The sequence below is a fragment of the Orcinus orca genome, chromosome 1 (genome assembly GCF_937001465.1).
Source record: "Orcinus orca chromosome 1, mOrcOrc1.1, whole genome shotgun sequence".
NCBI lineage: Eukaryota > Metazoa > Chordata > Mammalia > Artiodactyla > Delphinidae > Orcinus > Orcinus orca.
Window position 1 is genome coordinate 6125373 of NC_064559.1, and position 22106 is coordinate 6147478.

A 22106-nucleotide genomic window follows, 5' to 3' on the forward strand; every position below is an offset into this window, starting at 1 on the left:
TTAAAACAACAGTGTCATAGCCTTTTTCTACTATCAGGTTTGCAAAAGTTTAAAAGAATAACAGCCAGTGTTTACATCTGTTGAATTACACTTTTGTCCTACCCCAAGTCCTAAACAATGCCTGAGAGGGAGAAATAGAAGAACTAGTCCATAGTTACAGTCTTTTACGTAATAGTCATGTCCTCGGCATCAATGAATATAAACATCATCAGGGCTGTGAGCACTTTGGAATAGAAAACCATCTGATTCATGCATTTATTAATTAACTCATTCATTCAGGAAATATGCGTTGAACATCTAAGAAGCACAAAGAGTGAGCAAAGAAAGTAGAAACATATATAACACTGAGTTATGGGGAACCCTGAGCCAGGTTGTTAGATGAAATATTCTGTGAGGTTGGGTAACAAGATTCCCTTTTTACAGACGAAGAGAGGGTAAGTCAGTCGCCTATGGTCATCCAGCTAATGAAAACTTTGCTAGAGGCTTTATGAGACAGAAAGATGCAGGATGTCCCCCTGCCCTTTTGGGCTTCCCCAAAGGGGAAGGGGGGGCGTGCAACTAGCACCCAGATAACCCCAACACGAACACTCAGAGTCCTGAACCTGGAGTCATTCGGGCCATGCAGACTCCAGGGAATTTGAGAAGAGATGATTCTGGTGCAGGTGAAGCTGTGCCCAAGAGGCTTCTCAGAGAAACATTTGAACTGAACCTTTTAGGATGGGTCACGTTAACAAACAGTTGAGGGCAGGGAAGTGAGAGGAGCAGAATGTCCTAGGGGGAGTGATTTGCTTGGGCACATCAGTAAAGAAGAAAGGGCCAAGGTATTCTTAGGAAAAACTGCCAGTGAAGAAACAAATAAGCAAACAGACCCAAACACAGATCTTCACGGCCCTTCAAAAATTCTGGTGGAGGGCTTCCCTGGTGGCGCAGTGGTTGACAGTCCGCCTGCCGATGCAGGGGACACGGGTTCGTGCCCCGGTCCGGGAAGATCCCACATGCCGCGGAGCGGCTGGGCCCGTGAGCCATGGCCGCTGAGCCTGCGCGTCCGGAGCCTGTGTTCCGCAACGGGAGAGGCCACAGCGGTGAGAGGCCCGCGTAGAAAAAAAAAAAAAATATTCTGGTGGAGTGAAATTGGTTATAATTCACAAAAGAGATACTCAAAAGGCCCTAAGAATGAGGCTCAGTGAGTGTGTCCACCAGACTTGAGGATGTGAGTCCTGGGTTTGGAAAAGAGTTCAAGACACAGGTATAGTTTGGGGATAGTCTTATAGTTTTTCCAGTGGGAAAGACTTCTAGTCTTCCATGAAGGGAAGAGATTGTACAGAGTAAAGGGAAGATGGATAGCATCCTACATGCTTGTTCCCAAATGCGGCTAAGGGAGTGATGGAGACAGAGGCTGGAGGGGAAAGCGGTTACCTAAAGCGGGCATTTTTATCTCCCTCCAGTGCATGGCGTCCTGACTGTCCCGGATGAGGTGCTCAACAACTATGTAGAATGAAGAAAGGAAAAATTAATGGAAGCCAGGAACCCAAATACTTGTTGCAAGTGAGCACAGACCCAGTACTAAAAATAACAAAAAGGAATAAAGCGATCTCTCTAAGAGAATCATGAACTCAAGTCCCCCAAGTCCTATGGGGTTGTGCACAGGAAGAGGTTATTTACAAGAGGAGCCTCGGGGACCTTAAAGAATGAGTGTGGGTGCCAGAACCTTCTTCCTAACGTGATCAAGACCAACAACTACATATTGGGAACTGTACATTTGTTCAGGACTCCACATTTCGATGAAACCTCAGAGTGTGTCCAATTATCTCAAGGACGTATGTCATGAAATTCTCAAGGCTGAGTTAATGTTAATTCATATTCATCATATGTGAATGGAAAGCAGATGCTGACCATGCAGCATCTTGAAGGAAAGTATCATACAAAACTGAACAAAGGTTAGGGAACAATAACAGCTACTGTGAATTAAGTGCTTTCCATGCTCTGCGAAGGGAGCTAAGTGCTTTAACATCGATACCTCCTCCGTGCCAGGTGCTTGGGAAAAGACACGTGCTCTGCCATCTCATTTCATACACATTTTCTCATCTAATCCTCACAATGATCCTTTGCTAACCCTATTTCATAGTTGAGGAGACTGAAGGTATGTAATTTGCCCAATATCACGCATCTATAAGTGGCAAAGAAAGGACTCAAACCCAATGGGTCTGATTCTGGAGACTATGTCCTTACCCCACGCTCTAGGACTCGGTAGGACTCTGCATGCAAAAGCATCTCCCGGGGTCTCTGGACTGTGTGGCAACCTGAGCAGATACACACACGGGAAGGACGCTGTTTGGAAGACCCATCCCTGAAAGGAAAGCATAGCCTGGAGACCCGGAGAAATCTGCTCTCCATCACTTTGGATTATAGCCTGCGTCGCATTCCAGTGTTGTGTTTCCAAGGCCTCATGGCCTCGAGACAGACAGCAGGAAACAATTCCAGTCTTTGGTCCAGACCTTGAGTCCTCTAAAACTTTCTATCTAATTACACTTCCATTGGCTTTCATCTCTGCAGCACTTCTTACAGAAATACTCGATTTAAAATAAGTAAATGAGAGGGGAACCGATTGAGTTGACTGAGAATTTACCTAATTTCCGCATCCAACTCCTATGACTAATGCGCTGGGGAAAGGGCAAAGTCTGTCTAGGTATGATTGTGTTTTGCCTAAAGTCTTGTGCATGAAGTGGCTCTATTTGCAACTAGATAGGATCCAAATTTCAGAATCATTCTAATGACTGAAAGTAGTATTCAATATTTTGTTTTAAAAAGGTTTATGTTAAAAAAAGAGAGAGAGCAAAGTCATGTCAGCTTTTGCCTGCACTATAGTAGCCCTGGAATCGACATTCTTGCCTTGAAGCTTTCTCCTCTTCTCTGTAGAAGCCACTGAAGGCACCTCCGCAGACTTGGACCACCCAGGTTCCCGGTGCTGTGCTCAGGGAGCTCAAGGGGTGCCTCGTTCAAAAGGTGAGTAGAATCAGCATCACTTCCTTCACTCAGCATACCTCTGACCTCAGGCTGCGGTATGGTGTCTGCATCCCTGCCTGGGGCACCAGTGCGGTGCCCAGGCCTGCTTCCTTCCTTGTGGTGTTAGCCTGGGCATGCTGGTTGCCTGTTCCAATCATGCTGCCATGTGTAGAACCTTCTCAAACTCCTTTTAGGAAAGCTCCTTCAGAGCCATTGGCCAACCTTTCTCCTTTGGCCCACCTGTTTCCAAATTCAATGTACATGAGACTCACCAAAGGATCTTGCTGAACTACAGGCTCTGATTCAGTAGGGCTGGGATAGATCTTGAGAATCTGCATTTCTAACAAGCTCCCAGGGCTGGTTTTGTGAACAATTAAAGATTAATCAGTGTCAAGAATACTGAGCAAAGCAGATGAGACAGCCACTAGCCACTAGCCACTACTATTTTTGTCTTCCCAGAGCATGTGCCTTGCCTGCATTTTTTTTGTTTGTTTCTAGTAACAAATCTTTCCCTCCAAGCCACAGCAATGGACACGTGGCTCAGTCTGGGACAATCAGAGTCCTGCCTGGGAATGATATAAGAACAAGGGTGGGAATGGGGAAGGGGAAGTTATTGGGGAGCAGGCCTTCCTTTCCCTGAGGTTACTAAACTGGGATGACGTAGTCTTGGGGTTGCTGGTAGCCTTCCTCCTTGGCACACGCAGGAAGCCATCTGTAGTGTTACGTAATGAGTTGAACCGACAGAGAGAACTGAAAGAGGCAGAGATCTGATGATACCATTTAAACCCCTGGATCCAGCCATACCTGATGCTGGTATGCTCCAACCTTTCCTATTATGTGAACCAGTAAATTTGCTTTTTCACTTAAATTGAGTTAATTCCTGTCACTTGCAAATAAAAGTGGGTAAGGCAATTTGGGGTCAAAAACAAAGTATATAATGATGATGGTTTCATGGAGTGACTTCAAAAACAATTCCTAAAGGCCAGTTCCTGAAATGTTTAAGCAAGGGCAGTTTCTCTGGAATAACTGCTTAGCCTCCCCTGGCCACTAGGAGAAGGATAGCATTCATTTAGAATGTTTTAAAATGATCTTATAACTAACTTCCTTTTGACATCTCTTGGGAACCCAAAATTCTCTGGAATGAAGTGAAGTTAAGCTTGTCTGGAATGGATGAAGTTACTTAAACATCTCTGTACCCTGGATAGCAGAGACCAGGGAAGAAGAGGTACTGCCAGCAGAGCCTTGAGAATGTGATCAAGGATGGCTCTCCTAAGGGCCTGATCTCCAAGGACAGATCATGCTATAAAAGAAACCCGAGATCCTTCCGCAGGGAATGTTTGGATCATACCTTTCACGATGGTATTAAAACATTTTGCAGAAGCTCCACATGGGCAGTTGTTTCTCCCTGGATTTTTAGTTATATAGGAAAGCTTAGTTAACACAGGATCTTGATACAAAACCAGATTCATAAGTGGCTTCATTTCCAGTTATAGCCCTTGATGTCATCTCTCCAAGAGTCATCATCCAGCCCCTTAGAGACTTACTGAGACCTCAGGATCTGAGCTAACATGCAGATCCGTGAAAAGCAAAGAGCATGCATGCAAATTAGATTGAGACTTATATATGTGAGTTGTTGGAAGATGAGCAAGTCTGTGGTGAGTAAAGTGGGAAGAGGGAGTTCCTGCTTTTCTCTGTGACTTCCCTGTCTCAGGTAGTGGCAGCACCACCCTTCTGAGCATCCATGTTCGAAACCTCAGAGTCCTCTTGACTCCTATTTCCCCTTTTTATTTTCTTCCTCATCGCCTGCATGAGACTGACCCTATCCCATTGTCTACTTCTCTACGTTCCCTTCTCTCCATTCATTATTTCAACCTGAATCATTGTGTCAATGGCATTGTAGATATTCTCCTCAACTCTATCTTTCACACTCCTATCAGATCCAGTAAAAAATTTCAAGGACTTATTATTGACTCACCCCTGTGGCAAATTGTATTTTCCAAAGAGTCTATAACAAAAGCTCCCATTTCACGCGTTCTTACAATGTGATCTGGACCTTCTTCCCATCAAAAGGTGGAGCCTGTTGCCTCCTCTTGAACTTGGAGGGGTTTGAGACCCAGCAGAAATGATGTTATGTGACTCCCAAGGTTAGGACAAGAAAAGGGTTCCAGTTTTTGCCTGGTTCTCTTGGGAAACTTGCTTTCAGACCCATGGTTGCCATACAGTAAAGGCCGCTGTACTCCTAATATGAGGGCCTCACTGGGCGGGGAATGTGAGTGAAGGTACCTGAGCAGGATTTCTTCCCTCAGCCTTTGAATTCTCCCAGTTGAGGTCATAGCACCATGGAGCTGTGCTTTTTTTTGAATTCCTGACCTACAGAAGCTGTGAGCATAGTGAAATGGTTGTTTTAGACTGCTAAGTTTGGGTGTAATTCGTTCTACAGCCAATAGATAACCGATATTTTATTTTCAAATTCCTTAATCTTCACACAGAACCTGTATCAGTCATCTGGCTCCAACTTTCAAGAACCTACTTACAAGAGAGGTGAGGTTTCAGGAGCTGTCAGAGAGGAAGAGAGGCACTGATCGCACAAGGGGAATCCGGGAATCCCTATGCATTTTTTTTCAGCGCCTACTGTGCCCAAGTGCATCACAGCCCTTATCATATCCAAATCTTCGCCATCATGGCCATGAGGTAGGCATTAGTTATCTTCTTTAAGAGATGCAGGTATTGAAGCTCAGAGTGGAAACATAAATTTCTCTGATTTCCTGGATGTCAGTGGCAAAACAGGAATCCAATCCCAGGACCTGATGGCACAAAAGCCCTTACAGTCCTCACATGCTTCCCAAAGAGCTGAACCTAAGAAAGAAGACACAGATGAGCAGTTGGCACAACCTTGTACTCCTGCCTTTCCCAGGACATTACTGAAATAACTTCCCTCTTTGGAGTAAAGAAAAACAAAGCAGTCTGGTTTGGCCAGAGAAAGCCCCCAGCAACAATGTCGAACAAGCCAGGAGTAATTTGTTTCTATTCTTCTCCATGTGACTGCCGGAGGTTATCCTGGTTTTTATTAGCCAAACTTCCCCTTTTCAAAAGATAATTCTTTGAAATCTTCTGGGAAATTAACATGGCTCAATCTGGCTCTGGGCTGGCCACCACATGCTCTCAGAATTAAGAGAACCTGGGTTTTTAACCCCTTGTAGTCACATACACGTGCACACAAAATTGAATGTGCCTCTATATTGTGCTAACAGGCTATAAAGAGACAGTCTACACTGAACCAGCCATTGTGTTCAGCTTTATCCTGGAAAAAGAATTTGATCTAGATTTGTTCCAATTAAAGAGTTCTACACAATGTACTGATTTAGTTATAATTCAAACTCACTAGAAATTTTTTATTTAAGAAATGTTATGAACCAATTAATATACACGTTAGATCATTTAAATGTGCTTTTTTTTTTCAAATATTCCTTAAGGAAATTCATTGGGAAGAAGTAATATAAAATAACTGTAGAAGAAATTTTAAATTCCAATTCTACTCTGTATTATAGTCAATTACATAAAAAAGGTTCATAATGTTTCTTCATTTTTATTTTCTAATTGGGAATTTTTGAGATTTTTTTTTGAGTTTCATAAGAAATATAAAAAAGTGACACAATGTAGGCAACTAATTTCTTGTTCTTTCAACATTTCCACATCTATGTTTCTGGCAGTTAAACATTTGTTTTTCTCTGGAAAGTTTAGTGCAGCAGAGCAGGCTGGAGAAGAAGCCCACTGCTTATCCTCCATGCACCCCTCTCCTCCAGGACCACCCTTACAGGGAACGCTTATGGCCTTTGCACCTGATACCTCCTTTCCCAGGCAAAGGTCCCTGAGAGATAATGCAGGAAATCCTTTGGGAGCTGTGAGTAGAAGGTGTCTTCTATTATCACCCAGGCCCAGCATCAAGGCCATATCCAGAACTACATGACCATAAGGGTGACACTGACTGGAAGAAGGATGAAGAGCTCTTCAGGAACAGGATAGAACTCTGATCAAGCCAGTGCAGTGAGTTCATGTGGTGTCTCACACCCCTTTCCTGCAAAGACATAGCAATGTCAGGTAAGAAACAAAACAAAGGCAAAATAACTGGCCTCAAAATAATCACCCCGTAATAGAAACAAAAAGTGGTGAGCAGGGCTTCCCTGGTGGTGCAGTGGTTGAGAGTCCGCCTGCTGATGCAGGGGACGCGGGTTCGTGCCCCGGTCCGGGAAGATCCCACATGCCGTGGGGCGGCTGGGCCCGTGAGCCATGGCCGCTGAGCCTGCGCATCCGGAGCCTGTGCTCCGCAACGGGAGAGGCCACAGCAGCGAGAGGCCCGCGTACCGCAAAAAAAAAAAAAAAAAAAAAAAAAAAAGTGGTGAGCAGCAGCTGAAACCACAGGGCTGCAGGTAGCGATGATCCAGAATTTCACTCCTGCAGAATGAGGGTGCTCCATGTGAAAGGGGAATTAGAGTCATTTTCATTGAGAAAGGCAAGAGCTGGGATGAAAGGAATCTGAAAAATTAAGCTGCTGACAAACTGGGGTTTTGGCTGGGGAGACAGGAAGACAAGGAAAAGGTTTTGTGACAAAGAACCTCAATCAAATTTAGTGAATAAGATATCCCCAATATTACAATGAAAAGAAAGCCTTGAAATAGTAGAAATGGCTAAGGACTAGAGGCCTGGATCACAACGGCTCTTAACAACTGTAAAATCACTATAGGGAGAGGAAAATATGGGAGGGGTGGGGTGGAGAGAGAGAGAGAAAACATAAACAAAAATTTCCCACTAACAATAAGTATACAAACCAAAATCCCCAACCAAAGAAGAAATCTAATGAGAATGAAATCAAGGGTATAAATGTGAATTCATTTATGATTAAATCAGTTTTATAGAACAGCCTAGAAAAGACTTTTTTAAATTTAAAAATATGTTTATAATGCAAGAAGACACAAATGATATAATAATTTTCATTTTAAGAGACCAGGAAAATATGAAGAGGGAAGAAATAAAAGAAGAACAGGTATATATGAGAAGAGTTAACTTTCCAAGGCCAGGATTCAAAAATATATTCATTAAAAAAAAACTCAATAAATAAGATCAATTGTAGACTGGACACTATAAAAAATGCTAATTAGAAGGAAATACTGAATAATTCACCAGTAAGCCACAGAAAAAAAGTATACACACACACACACACACACACACACACACACACATATATATATAGAGAGAGAGAGAGAGAGAGAGAGAGGTGTTCTCCAACTCTCTAGAATAAATACACATCTAGATTCATCATAGCGAAACTGTAGAACCACACAGATAAAGAAAAACTCTTAAAAGCCACAAGATAAAAAGGAAAATTATTCACAAAGAAATAACAATTAGACACTCAGCAAATTTCAAATCAGCCCCAATAAAGGTCAGAAGACAATGGAGTAATATCTTGAAAGTGCTGAGGAAAATTAAGCATCAACAAGAAATTTATACTGAGCTCAACTACCATTTAACAATGAAAGTGATATAAAGATTTTTTCAGATATACAAAGATTAACTGCTTACACCCCTACAGATTCTCACTGTAAGATATTCTTTAGCAAGAAAGAAGAAAATGAAACTAAACCCAAAGATAAACTATGGTATGCAAGCAAGAAAAAAAAGTGGTGAGTATGGAAATGGATAGAATATCCATTATAACTATGGAGAATGAAAAAATACAACTAAAATCTAATTTTTTATTAAAAAGTTAAGCTAGAGTTGTTTACCATTATACCAAAAAAGGAGGTAGGTGTGATTGTGATCAATAGATATTTGAGGAATTCCAAACCAGCAAGAGAACAAAGTTGGGGCAATCAACTTCCCAAGAGGAATTAGGGGGAATGCAAAAAAAATACTAAGAAAAAGATTGGAAAACATAAGTCACAGTATATCACAAAAATGAAATCTGATTAAAGTCAACAAAAAAAGATTATCAGATTGGAACTTTTTAGCCATATATAAAAGGTTAATTCATCAGGAAAATTTAACAGTTTTATATTTATATATAGCTTATAACATAGACCAAAAATGTACAAAGCAAAAACTGACATAACTAAAGGAGAAACAGGCAAATCCAAAGTCGTAGAGAGATATTAACACACCTCTCTCATTAGCTGATAGATTAAGAAGATGAAAAAAATTGCTAAGAATATAAAACAATTGAATAATATGATGAACAAACTTGAACTAATTGGCTTATTTCGAATATTGCACCAAAGAACTGAAGTACACATGCTTTTCAAGTACACCTGCACCCTTTACCAATATTACCATAAAGAAAGTCTCAAAAAATGTGAAAGCATAGAAGTCATATAAAGTATATTATCTGACTGTAGTAAAATTAAACTAGATATCAGTTACATAAAGCTAGATATCCCTACATATATTTAGAAATTAAGTAATAAACTGCTACATTATTTGAGTCAAAGAAGAAATCTTAACAGAAATTAGAAAGTATTTTGAAATTATGATGAATACTATATATCAAAACCCATGGAAAGCTGCTAAAGTTGTGTTTAAAAGAAAATTTATAGCCTTAAAAATATATATTAGAAAAGAAGAAAGGCTGAAAATCACTGTTCTTAGTATCAATCTTAAGAAGTTAAGAAAAGAAAAAGAGTGGCAAATTAAATCCAAAGAAAACGAAAAGAAGAAAATCAAAACAGAAAAATAAGAGTTAATAAAATGGGAAGCAAAGATATAAAAGAGAAAAGACCAAAGTTGGTTGCTTAAAAGGTAATAAAATTAATAAATCCATAGTAAGACTAATCAAGGAAAAAAAGAGAGAAGGCACAAATAAAAATATCAGGAATGAAAAAGGGGACAAAACTCTATATCCTCATATATTTAAGAGATAATAGAATAATATTATGAGCAACTTATGACAAGAAACTAGAAAATTAGATTAAATGACAGTTAAAAAAACATTTACTAAATGGATACAAAAACAAACAAAATCTAGTCTTTTATCTATTCAATTGAATCCCAAATTTAAAAACTTCTCTCTCCTTCAGGAGTAAATTCTTTATAAAATTTAATGAAGAAATAGTACCAATTGTTTACAACTCTTTCAGGGAATGGAAAAAAAAGAGAATACTTCCCAACTTTTTAAAACTGAGAAAGATCTTTACCAAGAAGAAAATTATAGGGCCAAGTTCTTTCATAAACACATGTTTTCTTTTTTAAAAGAAAACCAATAAAATCCAATGACATATATTGAAGATAAAATGATAAAATGTCATGTCATAGTGGTTTATTCTAAGAATGTGAGGTTGGTTTAACATTCACATATAGGAACAGTCATGGATCAGTGTTTAATTTCCTGACTTGATTATTGAACTCCAGTTATATATGAGAATGTTTTTGTTCTTAGTAAATATACACTGAAGTATTTAGGGGTAAAGTTTTATAATATCTCCAATCTAGTCTAGAATGGTTCTAGAAAAAATAAGTAACATATATGTATATATATATATGTATGTGAATATATAGAATGATAAAGCAAATTAGGCAAATTGTAAACAACTGGTAAACATGGGTAAAGGGTTATGAGTATTCCTTGTACAAATCAATTTTTATGTAAGTATTAAATCACACGAAAATGTAAAGTTACAAGTAAAAAATCGATTTAATTCACCTGTAAACAGAATAAAGGAGAAAAAGCATACAATTATTTCAATAAATGTAGAAAACAATTTTATAAGATTCAACAACCATTCATGATAAAAATTCTTAGCAACTTAGAAATAAAAGGACAAATAAAAGGTATCTACCAAAAAACCTATAGGAAACATCACACTTAATGGAAAAAAATGTTGAAACTTCTTCGCTGGGGTCAGCAATGAGAGAAGGGTGCTACTGTCACAACTTATATTCAACAGGACTTTCAGCAAAAAACAGACTACTTTAGAGGAATAAGAAAATTCCTGCTCACTACAGGCTTCTTATTCCCTAAAAGCAAACAGGATAGAGCTAAACTGAGTTAGCCTTTGCAAATCTGACACCAGATGAGTGACTGCATCTCTCCCAGGTGAAGTGGATGAAGGAAGAAAGTATTCTTGGGGAAAACTCTTCCTCACAGAAATCCCGATCAAAGGACAAGTTTCCCTCTAACAATGTTCAAGACCCTTTGAAGAAAGTTACAGAATATTATCAAAAGGCATAAAAGAAAGCCTGAATAAATGGAGAATTAGACCACATTCATGGATGAGAAGACCACGTATCATAAATATGTCAATTATGCACAGATTCTCCACAGTTCTCTGTATCTGGTGGTTTAGATCAAACTTGACACACTGATCAAAAAGTGCACATGGAAGAACAAAAGGCCAAGAACAGCTACAATTTTGAAAACAAAGAACGAGGAACAGCAACAAGTCTATCAAATATTAAAAGTGTTTATTAACCTACTGTACTTAAGAGAATGTGGTAGCAGCACAAGGGGCAAAATAAATAAATAAATAAAACAGAAAAGGAACAGACAGAGGTTGAGAAACAGACCCAGGCATATCTGTAAACTTGATATATGACACAACTGGCATTTTGAATCTGTAAGGAAAAAATAAACTGGTTTTTTTGGGGGTTTTTTGTTGTGGTTTTTTTTGCGGTACACGGGCCTCCCACTGTTGTGGCCTCTCCCATTGCGAAGCACAGGCTCCGGATGCACAGGCCCAGTGGCCATGGCTCACGGGCCCAGCCGCTCCGCGGCATGTGGGATCTTCCCGGATCGGGGCATGAACCCATGTCCCCTGCATCGGCAGGCAGACTCTCAACCACTGCGCCACCAGGGAAGCCCTAAACTGTTTAATAAATGGTACTGGGCCAATAGGTTATCTCATCTGGAAAAACAAAATAAAAGTAGATCCTTAATATAAATTTTTTAAAAGTAATTACACATGGATTAAATACCTAAGTGAAAAAAATATCAAAACTTCAAAACTTTTAGAAGAAAATAGAAGGGAATAGTTTTACGTTTTCAGAGTAGGAAGGATTTTCAAACTAGGTACAAAAAGAACAAATCATAAAGAAAAAGGTTGATAAATTTGACTATGCTGTTATTAATAACTTTTATCTAAAAAAGACATCTTAAGCAAAGTAAAAAGGCAAATTGCAGACTGTGCAGACTGAGGGAAGATATTTGTGATCTGTACAAGTGAAAAAGGATGCAAATCTAGAATATATGAAGAATTCTTACAAGTCAGCAAGAAAAACAAGCAATCTAGTTGAAAAAATGGACAAAAGATGTGGATGTGCCTTTCACACAAGGATACCCAGCAGCTAACGAAAAGATGCTTAACCAAGCTGGTAATCAGGAAATTGCCCATTAAGTCACCACTGAAATACCATTTCTCACCAACCAGATTGGCAAACAGAAGTAAGCTAACAACATTAAGTGCTGGTGAAGAGGGAGAGAAAAGAAATGGGGCCTTTCACATGCTGCAGCGGGAGTGAACATTGGTACAGGCCCTTTGAAGAGCAGCGGTAGTGTGTTAGAGACACACATCTGATTCAGGAATTCCACTCCTACAGATGCACAGAGATGTACTGCTTGTAACAGGGGAAAAACGGAGACAGCTTAAACCCATCAACAAGATAATGGATAAATAAACTGTGGTTCAACAGAACACTATACAGAAATTAAAATGAATAAACTAGAGCTATATACACTAACACAGAGAATGCTCAAAGACATCATGTTGAATTTTAAAAAAAGAGAAGGAAAACAGGCTGCCTGATGATACGTACGGTATGCTAACAGGTAGATACAGCTTTAAACATGAAAGCCAGTATTATATGTTATTATAGATAGAAATAACATTAAAATATTCATGGCAATGATAACAAATTCAGAATAAGCTGTCACCTCTGAGCCAACAGAAACAGAACGGGAAAGGATGCACAGAGGGCTTCACCTATTTTTTTCTTAAAAAAAAAAATGATCTGAAACAAATAAGTCAGAGTTGAAATCAAAGTGCTCTGATCAAATCTGCTTATTCTCACAAAGAAACAGAAATTCCACATGATATATATTCATTGCTTTTCAAAACAAATTTTAGCAGTAAATTTTTTTTAAAGGAACAACCTAGACACCTGTGAGAGTGGCTAAAACAAGATGCGGTGACAACCCCATGTGCTGATGGAGCCGTGGGGAAACTGAGGCACTCACACACTGTGGGCACCAACTCTTGGTGCTTTCTCCCCTTCACATCCTCGCCGTCCTGTGAGATGCGCTTGTGTATCATTGTGGTTTTGGACAGGTGAAGTCTGGCATCACTGTGTGTGTCTAGTGGCCATTTGGCTTTCCTCCTTTGTAAAATGTCTTTAGTCCATTTTCTTGTTGGTTTATCTGGTTGGTCATGTGTCTCTTCTTGATTTGTAGGATTTTTTTGGCTTGTTTTTTATAATTACTGGATGAGTCCTTATCATCTCCCGTTCTGTGTGTCCACATTTTACTCTTATGCGTGTATTTAAGAAGAAGAAGAAGGGCTCTTCTCACCAGCTTTTGCATGCATAGAATATCTCTGGAAGGATGCCCAAGAACATGGTAGGGGGGACTGCTTCTGAAGAGGGAAGGTAAAGTACCAGGGGAAAGGATGTGTGGGAGGTGCACTTTTCTCTACATTCTTTTGCACTCCTTTTTTGGAAAATCATTACTACTATTTCCATGTAGTTCAAATTTTAAGGCAAAGCCTACTATACCTAAGCAAACGCAAGCTTTTCCTCTAATCATTTCGCAAAGGAGATGCCTGCCCAAGTCAGACATTTCCCCATGCAGCTCACGCCCCCTTGTCCTCTAAGTACAGGAGTGAGTCCACTCTGCTTTCCAACTGTGAGGCAGGAGAGCAAAGTAGTGCTGAGAGCAACCTCCACAGCCAGACTACCTGGCTGTCCCCCAGCTCCTCCACTGCTACTTGTATAACTGAGCAAAGTTCCTTATCCTCTCTAGGCCTTGGCTAAGGAACAGAGATTCCTACAATGGTCGGCAGCCTCTAAGTCAGTAGGCCCCCAATGCTCCCACCTCCGGTGGCAGAGGTGATGGGATCTCACTTCCAAGGTGAGGTACAAAAGGCCTGTGGCTTCTATCTGGACACACCTTCTCTTGCTTGCTTGCTCTAAAGGAAGTCAGTTCTCATGTTGTATCCCACCTTGGGAGCTGCCCTGTGGAAAGGCCCTCAGAGCAAGGAATTAATGCTTCCGGCCACCAGCCAGTGAGTGAGCTTGGAAATAAGTCCTCCCCTGGGCAAGACTTGATGCAGCCTGGTGAGACCCCTGGCCAGAGAAACCTAGCTAAGTCATCTGCAGATTCCTGCCCCAGAGAAATTGTAAAATAATAAATGTTTGTTGTTTTAAACCTTTTTAAAAAAATGGGGGGCCACAGAAAGGCTAGGCAATGTTTCTCCTGAAAAATTTATCTATCATCTACAAGAGGCCAGACAGAACAAGTGATTGTACAGAATCCCTTCCATTGCTGGGATCCTAAGAAGTTCTCAAAATAATACAGTAAGCCCTTAGTTTTAAACAAAATGCTTCAGGAAATTGGTGGTTTGCTGAATTTGATTTCCTGGTTAATTGGAAGAACCTTTTTTTTATAGAATCATGGGGCTTAAACATACCTCATAGATATAATACAAGTGAAGAGGCTGACGCTGAGAATAAGTAGCTTCTGAAAGTTCTGAAGCTTTTGTGTGGCAAACCCTAGCACAGTGCCTGTCACACAGTAAATAATTATTGAAAGAAGGAAGGAAGAAGAGCATTGGGCAAAGAGGGAGGAAGGAAGGTAGAGGTGCTCACCCTCCTCATAGCTTTGAACTGCTGAAACTCCTGGTCCTGGCCTCGGTGCTAGGAAAGCTCAGAGTTGGATGTGAGCAGACCTGAATTCAAGCCCCAGTTCACACTTAGTTGTGTGACCTTGGGCGGCCCCTTGACCACACCCCTTACACCTTATGCCTCACCTGCTCGGGTGTAAAATGCAAAAGATAATAACTTCCTGTGTCATGGAGTCACCTTGAGATGCAAGTACGATTCCGTACAGGAACACACTTTCTAACCGTGGAGGAACGTACACATTTTGCCATCCTTATCTTTAGAAAGTACTGTCCACTGTGCCGACTTGGAAAGCAGACTATAAACTAAAACATGCCCCCACCCCAATACATGGGAAAGAGTTGCTGTTGGGTAAATCAGCTGCTTGGGGGAGGGAAATCCATGTGGATCCTCATCTCACACCATTCACTGACACACAAAATTTAGATGAATTTAAAAGTCAAGTGTAAATTACAGTACATGTATAATATGTACTATCATGCAATTAAAAAGAATAAGGTTCAGCTATATGTGCTGGCATGGAAAGAACTCCAAGAGCTAGTGTTGTGTGAAGAAAACCAGGCTGTAGAATGCTCTTGTATACATATGTGAGTGTGCATTTTACTTATGTAAAAATAAACGCCACATACACGTGCACATGCATGTGCCACAAATTTAAAGAAAGTCTGAAGAATTCACACATCAATTGTTAACACTAGTTGCCTCTGGAGAAGGTAATGGGACTGGGTGTAAATGTGGCATTTTAATTTCTCATGAAAATTATATATATATACAGACACATATATGCTAGTTGAATTTTTAAGTGGGTGTGTACTAATTTCAAATTTTTAAAACAAAAACTAATATTTTAAAACTTAAATGTAAAGAATAAAACCTTTAAAAATAATACATGAATATTTGGTCTCTGTAGGAGAAAACTTTGAAAGCAATGTAAAAATTCATGAAACTATTTCTAGAATTAACCACATTAATTTCTCCTTTTGTCAAAAAAATGAAAAGGTAAACCAAAACTGGGTAATTTAACACCAAATATGACAAAGAGTTAATCCTTTCTATTATAAAGTGGTCAAAATGATTAAATTTAAAAAATAAAATCACTACCTCCCCCCAAAAAACATCCCTGACCCTCCAAGCATTCAACCCCAGGCTCTTTTGAAATTATCATCCCATGTCCTCATTTTACAGACATAAAACTGATACAAAGACGGTAGGTCTGTTATGGGGGGTTGGGGGGCGGGGAATCACAGCCCCTCCCGGCAGGCAACCAGACCTCCTGAAAGGGGAGGCTGAGGTGGGCCGTCCCCTCAGTTCAGGAATTTACCACCCACCGCCTCCATCTCTTCCCCTGACAAAATCCGAAAGCAGTGCGTCTTCCCCATCTTGTCAGAACCCAAAGTCCCCCTCTCTCTCTATTCCAGATTCCCCTTGAGGATGAACTGAGGTCTGGTCCCCAAGTGGAGAGGTCCAGGTGTAAAGACGTCTTGGGAGTTGGTCACACGGGGCGGCCCTGGATCAGGGGTTCGGAACGCCCCGTCCTCACTGCGGACGCAGCTGTGGCAATTCCACGCGATCTGTTGCCACCACCCTTCAGGCCTGCACGCCGACAACACGCAGCGGCTCCGGCTGCCCTCCTCCCCTAACAGGATGGGGCTCCAGGATGGCCCGGGCCGGGCCCAGGAGGAGACTTGAAACTGCCCCAAGTGAGCCCATCTCTCCAAAGACACGTGGCAGGGGCCGCAGCTCCCGGCAGCCCACAACAGTGCTGGCCTGAAGACCCCTAAACTTGCCACCCATTCAGAGAAAGAATATATCTTGGAGGTATACTGAATGGCATTTGAATGACATTTTTTGTTTGCATCTGTGACTTTCCTCTGCCCACCAGGGTAGAAGGTGGGAACTTGGAAGGAACTCGGAGCCCCGCCCGCAGACGTCTCCTCCCACACCCAGCATCCCCAGCAGGGGCTGCAGCCTGGGGAGGTTGCTGGCGATAGGGAGGCCCACCACCCGCGCCTGACGTGGTCGTTCGCCCTAAAGGGGAAATCCTGCACCTAATAGCTGAGAGCTTGGGTCAAACCAAGGTGGGACGGCTCCTGCAGACAGTTATTTTTAAAAAGAACATTAGGTAAACATTTACAATGAAAAGATCTTGTCATCCCATCAAAAACTCATTTAACATTCAACAAACATTTACTGAGTGCTAAGGGAAGTGCGGGAGTTAAACATGTACGGATTATGAATATGCCCTCCTAGCCCTGGAACAGGTGATTATTCCTAAGAATTGAACATTCAGTGTGGTACAGGGGAAACTCTGCTGCTTACTAGAATAGACTCATGACTTAATCTTTCTGAGGATGTATGTGTACAACTGGCATAGTAGTAAAAATCCCCCAGGATCTTGTGAGGATTAAATGAGATGATGAAGGACAGTGCCTGGCATCACACAGCCCCAGGCACACCATAGACAAAGAAGGGCTCAGACTCCAGCCCCTGTGCCTCCGCCTCAGTTTCCTCATCTCTGAGGTTTGTTATTTTGTCGCCTTGACTGACCTCCCTCAGGGGCTCAAATTGCATGATACAGCAACACAAGAGGCCCACACAAATCAATCGCCTAATTAGGACTATCAAGTCTCTGACTGAAAAAAATTAATTCTATGTATTAAGGTGGGTGGGGACACCTGAATGTCAATATACTCTTCAAAGACAAATGAAGAAGAGTACATTGCTTAGATCTGGAATGTGCTACGGAAGAGTAAACCAGAGACCAAGTCTTCTCTTGCAGAAGGTCAGCAAACTTTGGCCCAAGGGCCAAATCCGTCCCACCCGCCCACCCCCCTCAGCCTGTTTTTGTAAGTAAAGTTATACTGCATCACAGCCGTGATCATTCATCTACAAATCCTCTTAGGCTGCTTTCATGCCAGAACCACACAACTGAGGCGTTGTGACAGAGAATGTATGGCCCACAAAACCTAAAATGTTTACAATCAGGCCATTTACAGAAAAAAAAAAAAAAAAAAAGAATTGTCGGCCTCTGTTCTACTGAACACCTTCTATTCCTCTTTCGCAAATATCCCTAAATCTGAGGTTGAATGCTGGTAATTAAACTTTTTAGCTCCGGAGTCAGTTAAGGTTTACAAGGCCTGGTGGTTGGAATTGAGACTCAAATGAATCTGAGGGTTGGAAACAAGAGGCCTCTCTTCCGGTTGCATCTGGCTTGTTACTGTGTGGTCCTGAAGGAATCTGTAGATTAAAATAAGGCTTTAAAATAATTCTGAGGGTTTTAAGATGCAAGGAAGCAATATGGAGTAGAAGCAGCACTAACCTGAAAGTTGGCAGCTGTGTTCCGGCCCCTGGTTGTCCGCCAGTTAGGTGTGTGATTGGGGCCATCGCTGCCCTTCTGGGAGTGGTTACTTTACTTGTAAAATAAGGGGCTCGTCAGTTAGTCAACCATCTTTGAACTACTCCTGGGAGGGAACTCGCCAGCACAGACATGGAAGTTTTGGACCGTGTCATCTCTAAGATGCCTTTCCAGCTTTAAAGTAAAGTGAGACTTGACACTGTGAGACCGTGGCTTTGCGGAAGGTTAATTGAGAAGCAGTGAATTTACATGTATGGGGTGCTTCCAGTTCTACCATGTCTTAATGACATTCACTGCGGTAGTAATTCATCGGGCTTACCTCTTTCCAAATAGATGCCGTACTAGTGTAAGTCCAGTCCACCTGTGGAGAGAGACGGTAGCCCCCAGACAGCTTTGGACAGGCCCTTCACCTTGAATTATGTGACAGTAGCGGGGATATGCAGATAGGCCCTCTGAATTATGCCTTCTAGATGGGCATCCACATGAGTTTACCGACCTTAAACTAGCACCTACAGACACAGGAAGGATGGCTTTATCTCTGAAGTATCCCATGTAGCAAAAGGATCCTAAGGATGCTGCCAAGAATCTTGGGATAATTGGGGTCTGACAGCAAATAAATCCTGCAGCATCAGGACCGCTTTCCCTATCCCAGAGCCCCCGAGTGAGGACCACCTTCCAAAAGCTCCGAATCCAAAGTCTGTTTATCCCCTTTGTGGAAAGCCCATCGTCCTGGACTGCATGCCCTGCGCTGCTCCCCCCTAATACCCAGGCAGGCCAGTGACCCCAGTTGGCAGCACAGAGCCACATGGACGGCAGTCAAACAACACCCAGATGAAAACTGCAGCTGATGGCCCAGGCTTTTGGGTCAGTGGCTGCTGTGCACAGCTCTCTCCCTGCCTCCTGAAGTTCAAATGCCAGCCTGATTTCTATCTGGAAGCCTCCCAGCCCAAACATGGAACAAAAGTTCCCTCTGACAAGCCCATTCCCGGTTCCAAAGTATGTTTTTATGTTTGTTGGCAAATAGAACTGTCACCAGCAACAATAACAACACTGTTTCCCCTCGACTGAAGCTACTTCATTTCTTCATATTTGTGCCAGGGCTGGAGCTGGACAGATGAATAATGTAGGCTCGGCGACTGGCCTGAGCCCTGACCTCGTGCCTCCAAAAGCAAACACAGTGGTGAAAATGGAGACTTGTTTGTTTGAACTCTCATTGCCTCACTTAAAAAAGAAAAAGAAAAAAGAAAAACACACCTCCCACCATCCCATTTCTTCAGTGTAGGCACTGAAGTTTTACTGTTTTGTTTTGGTTTTCTGTTTTCATTTCTCACTTTTTGAAATAAGGAACTACAGCCCTCTACTGGTGCAAGGGACGGAGCCAATTCCTCAATCGTCAAGGCTACCCTACCATCTTGTGGCCGTCTTCAGGATGTGCAAATTTAGATAAAATCAACTTCTAAGAATCGTAAAACACAGGTTGTTTGAAGGAATCTTCCAAATATTTATACAGGCTTTCATTTAAGACATCTCGAGAAGATAGGTTGGATTGTTCAGGGAAAACATTGATATGGAGTCAGAATGTTGTTCTGTAGCTCAGCGCCCATCATCTATTTGTGGCATCATGCTTGAGTAAATCTTCTCATTTTTATGAACCTGTTTTCTCATCTGTAAAGTGGAGATCATAATAAATGTTTGATCCTTAGAGTTTTGTGAAGCTTAAATAAGACTGCATATAAAAAGCGACTTGTAAACTTTATACACAAATACACATAAATATATTAAAAAAATCTCTAAAGAAGTAGATTATCTCATTATATTGGTAAGACTTTTCTGAGACTCACAGCTTGTTTTGCTGCCTAACCTCCTATAAATTAAAGCCTGAGCCTTAGGTTAAGAGGGAGAAGGACTTCACACTGTTCCCTGCTTTCCTAAATGCACAGACTGTCAAATTCCTTAGCTTTCACTTTCCTGATTTAAGTAAAACCAGTTTCTTCGGCCTTTTTTCATAGGGCCAGCGAGATCATGAGGAACGAGGAACACAGATGAACCTTTGGAGGTTAAGCTCTACTTACCTGGAATCGCAAAGCGCCCATTAGTACTGGGGCCTGAGTATTTGGCTACCTCCTCTCCTGGAAAGAGCCCAAGCCAGAGGCAGCCGCTGAGGAAGCACCCATAGGAGCCTGCGCGGTACAGGGCTGACGCAGGATGACTCATCAAACACAAGACGGGTTTGGCCGCTGCTTCTGTGCAGCTGTTTGGAGGAAGCCAAGAATTTCTGGTGCCTTGCTCTGGACTTGGTGAACAAACCCAAATGTTGCAGTCCTCACCTCATGCTAAATTTCAACCCTGCCTGTGTTGGTGGACCAGCCAGTGCTGGGTCTACTGATAAAAATGTCCTCAACGCTAGCCTGAGCTCAGAGGTGACCCACCCATGGGCTGGCCCCTTTTGTCCTCCAGTTACACAGTTTATCACTCGTCTCACTGATGCAGGAAGAAGGCTTAGGGCACATTTGGCAGCAAGATCAATAGTTTTGCAAAGATAAAATAGCATGCCTGCCAAAGGGACATCAAATCCTTGGATGAGTAGTGAGGAACTATGACTCAGATTTCTAGGCCTTCTGCCCCGCCCCCCCCCCCAGGCTGGGCTCTGCTTCCACCTGTTTCCAAATTTTGTTCGTCTAGGCCTGTCCTCAGGCAGCCACCGTGAGACTCCTGAATGTCACGAGTGAGCCAGTGTGTTAGCGGGAGACGGGAACAGAGGAGGGAAGCAGGCTGTGGCTCCAGGAGGATCCCGTGGCAGATCAGGGGGACGGAAGGGAAAGGTCACGCCCCTACCCTGCAGAATGAGGGTCTCCTTCCCAAGGCCTCAGAGTGCCATGACAGAACTCCACAGTCAGAGAGGTCGCTCATCCCCACCTAACCCTCATGGGGCTGCCCCAGAATCTTCCAGAGACCAGCCTGTGGACAGAGTCTGCGGCTTGCTCAGCTACCTCTGAGGAGGTGCTTCTTCCTCCTGCTGTCACTGGGAGGAGGTAGCAGTCAGGGTCTTCCCTCCGGAAGGTACGGGAGGGGAAGATTTTTGTTCAGAGTTTTTCCGCACTGTATAAACTACTTACATCAGCCGAATGAGGGTAGGAATCAAAGGTATGGTGGCCAAACTTTCTGAGCTGAAGTTCATATGATCTGACAAGGCGAAGGTGATTGTTGGCACAATAAGACTGCTGACAGAATTATTCGTTTTCTGGGATGTGTTGAAGAAGATGGACCTTGTAATTTCAAGCATGTGGGTTTGGGTACCAGTCATGTTGCAAGAGACTGCAGAAGGTCAGAGCGTGGGGTGTCACAATGCACGCAGGACTGGGTGCTCTCACATCCACACAGTCAGCCGTGATGGGCAACGGTGGAAGCGGGGGCACTGCCAGCTTCAAACACGAACCAGTGAATTCGTGTATTTGGATAAATACACTTATTTTTAGTATTTTTAAAAAGATTTATTTAGGATACACTTATTCATATCCCAATGGTTAAAATACCTGTCCTGTATACCATATCTTGCAAAAGTTTAAGGAGAAGAAGTAGAGGAAAGGTGGTACGTGTGGTATAATAAAGATTCTGATTGACCTTTGTCCCTGGTTGCTGGTGGATAGCCTCTAAACCCTTGGACTTTCTGGAGTCATAGGAGTCTTGTTATTCATGGTGGCCCCTCAGGCTACCCCTGAGTTTATGCTAATGAGGTGACTTGTGGTAGGTTCCTAGGTAGTTTCAGGATGGGGGCTTGTGTCTCATTCCTTCCACTTTTCCCCTTCATCCCCGGGACAAATTCCAAGCCGTGCAAACCGGCTGTTGAGGGTACTGCCTTCCCCAGGTG

At 42.1% G+C, this 22106-nt stretch overlaps 2 long non-coding RNA genes across 3 annotated transcripts in view; one reads left to right on the top strand and one right to left on the bottom strand.

Annotated features, from left to right (window-relative positions):
• The window catches only part of LOC125965237 (uncharacterized), a 148934-nt gene that overhangs the window by 64845 nt on the left and 61983 nt on the right, over positions 1 to 22106 (top strand). The window lies entirely within an intron of this gene.
• On the bottom strand, positions 5448 to 20683 carry LOC117198354 (uncharacterized). 2 transcript variants are annotated; one of them, XR_004479477.2, is made up of 3 exons: positions 20311 to 20683; positions 6850 to 7078; positions 5448 to 5859 (listed from the first exon to the last, which is right to left on the bottom strand). It is a non-coding gene; the product is annotated as an uncharacterized LOC117198354 (long non-coding RNA). The 2 variants fall into 2 exon arrangements; XR_004479476.2 differs by having other exon boundaries at positions 6843 to 7078.